This window comes from Neomonachus schauinslandi, chromosome 10 (assembly GCF_002201575.2).
Source record: "Neomonachus schauinslandi chromosome 10, ASM220157v2, whole genome shotgun sequence".
In the NCBI taxonomy this organism is placed as follows: domain Eukaryota; kingdom Metazoa; phylum Chordata; class Mammalia; order Carnivora; family Phocidae; genus Neomonachus; species Neomonachus schauinslandi.
In genome coordinates, this window is record NC_058412.1 from 51,001,855 (window position 1) to 51,004,968 (window position 3,114).

General features: G+C 40.4%; 1 pseudogene; it reads right to left on the minus strand.

Moving 5' to 3' along the window:
• Positions 1–1,258: 1,258 nt before the first annotated feature.
• Positions 1,259–1,640, minus strand: LOC110588737 (annotated as a pseudogene).
• Between the last annotated feature and the right edge of the window lie 1,474 nt (positions 1,641–3,114).

Genomic DNA, 3,114 nt, shown 5'->3' on the forward strand with positions numbered 1-3,114 from the left:
TGTCATCCAAGAGTAACCTGTGTGCATCCAAGGCTGCAGTCTCTAAGGAGCAAGAACAGTCTCTAAGGAGCAAGAACCCTGCACATTGAAGGGGCAATAGACTTCACTAAAATAGTTCAGTTAAGTTACTAAACAAATAAATAAGCAAACAACAACAAAAACAAGTCCCAGGAGAAAGGGATAATCAGGATCTAGATTTGCTACCATATAGTACCTAAAATGTCCAGTTTTCAACAACAAAAAAATTATAACACAAAGAAACAAGAAGGTGTGACTCATACACAAGAAAAAAAGATAGACAACAGAAACTGGCTGTGAGAAGGCCCAGATATTAGATTTAACATACAAAGATTTCATAATAATTATTAGAAATATATTGGAAGAAGTAAATAAAGGGAACCATGCTCAAAGACGTAAGTAAACATATGACATGTTGCAACAAATAAAGAATGTCAATAAAGATAGAGGAATAATTTTTTTAAAGAACCACATGGACAGGGCGCCTGGGTGGCTCAGTTGGTTAAGCGACTGCCTTCGGCTCAGGTCATGATCCTGGAGTCCCGGGATCGAGTCCCGCATCGGGCTCCCTGCTCAGCGGGGTGCCTGCTTCTCCCTCTGACCCTCCCCCCTCTCATGTGCTCTCTCTCTCTCATTCTCTCTGTCTCAAATAAATAAATAAAATCTTTAAAAAAAAAAAAAAAAAGAACCACATGGACATTATGGAAGTAAAAAATACAGTAACTGAAATGACAACTTCACTAGTAGGGTTTAACAATAGATTTGAACTAGCAGAAGAAAAAAATCAGCTAAAACAGGGACTAATATAGGTCTTTTGTAAAAACAAAGTGGTGTAACACAATTTGCAGAAAATGGGAGATACTCTTCACATTATACCATTTTGGCTTAAGAAATCTTTCATAGGACTGTTCTACTTTCAGATAGTGGAAGAAACTTGTAATGTGTTTTTCCATGACACCAACACTATATGTTTCCGAGGCACAGTAAAATACACAGAATTACATCCATAATGAATTTAAATAACAACGTTTCAAGCAGTAATTTCTGTTACGTAGAAAACAAAATTAAGAAAGCATACCATCAGAGTGACGGGCATTAAGGAGGGCACGTGATGTGATGAGCACTGGGTGTTATAAGCAACTGTTAAATTATTAAACACTACATCTGAAGCCAATGATGAACTGTATGTTGGCTAATTGAATTTAAAAAAGAAAAAAAGGAAAAAGAAAGAAAGCAACCATCAAACAAAAGCTTCAGACAAGGCAAGTCCAAGGATAGCATATGAGAACAGCTGCTGATTCAGTGAAGGGGTTCTGGCCTAACCAATGAGAAGGCTGCCAAAGACTAGTCCAATACCAGCGCCAGAAACTTCCACTGCTATTGTTGCAACACCTGTACCAATAAAATAGGCAGCAGTATCAATGTCTCTGCTGATTGCACTGGTCTGAAACTCCCACTGGATTAGCTAAATCACTCCATGCTCTGCCCCCATTAAATACTATAGAGCCCTCTTCTATCACTTCTATCACTGATAGCACTGATGCAGCAATGGGTCTGGATGCAATTCTGGATCCAGCTTGGATCAGAGCAGGGGTGCAGGCAAGCTTGGCACAGATAAACATCTTACACTCTTTGGGGGCAGCACAGCTAGAAGACTTGGGTGACAGACAACATAAGCTCCTCTCCCCCTTCCTCTCTTCCAGGAAGGTGGTGGCCATGGCTACAACAGAGGTCAAAGGAGTGGGGTTCTCTTTCATTTTTGAAGGATAGTTTTACCAGATATAGAATTTTTGGTTGACACTTTTTTTTTTTCCTTTTAGCACTTTAAATATGTCATTCCATTGCCTTCTGGTCAACATGATTTCTGGAGAGAAATCAGTTGTCACTGTTATTGGGGCTCTCTTGTACAAGATAAGCTCCTTCTCTCTTTCCACCTTCAAGATTCTTTGTCTTCTAACAATTTGACTATATTGTGTCTGCATGTGGATCTCTTTTTTTTTTCCTAAACATTTTATTTATTCATTTGAGAGAGAAAGAGAGCACAAGCACGGAGAGAGGCAAAGGGAGAGGGAGAAGCAGACTCCCTGCTGAGCTGGGAGCCCAATGTGGGGCTTGATCCCAGGACCCCAGGATCATGGCCTGAGCCAAAGGCAGACACTTAACGGACTGAGCCACTCAATTGCCCCTCAATTAACTATTTACAAGTGTGTTGATTCTTTCTTCTGCTGCTCAAATCTGCTATTAAATACCTTGTTTTAGTTTCTTCCTAATCACCCCATTAGTGAGTGTGGACTCCCACTCTAGGATTATTGGCATGGATGAACACATGACACCCAACACTGAAAATATGAGATTGCTAGCAGTTTGTTGTCACATATACTTACAACCTGGGGGAGGAGGACATCACACATCACATAGGGCCCTGTGAGAGTCATACTCAGAAACAGAGTGAACAGTCACATGTGGGAGGCTTTGTAATTTCAATAGAGTGGGTTGATACCTGGCTCCTGCAGTAAGTTGTGATTATTTTGTTTGAATACTTTCATGGACTTGCAGGGAATGGAAACCTGTTAGGAATAATCAGGAACTGTACCTGGTCCCCATGATAAGAAAGTTTGTTTGACAGAGGGGTATGGAGTTTCTTTTTAGATTGATGAAAATGTTTCTAATATTAATTGTGGTGATGGCTGCATAGAACTCTGTGAATATACTATAAACCACCGAATGGTACACTTTCAATGGATGAACTGTATGGTATGTGAATTACATCTCAATAAAGCTTTTATATTAAAGGTTCTTTCCAGGGACGCCTGGGTGGCTCAGTTGGTTAAGCGTCTGCCTTCAGCTCAGGTCATGATCCCAGGGTCCTGGGATCGAGGCCCACATCAGGCTCCCTGCTCTGCGGGAAGCCTGCTTCTCCCTCTCCTGCTCCCCCTGCTTGTGCTCCCTCTCTCACTGTGTCTCTCTCTGTCAAATAAATAAATAAAATCTTTAAAAAAATAAAAATAAAAAAATAAAGGTTCCTTCCATAACTTATGATAGTTTATTTTAAAGCTACACACACACAAAAAAAAAGGTAGAGTCTCCAGCTCAGCT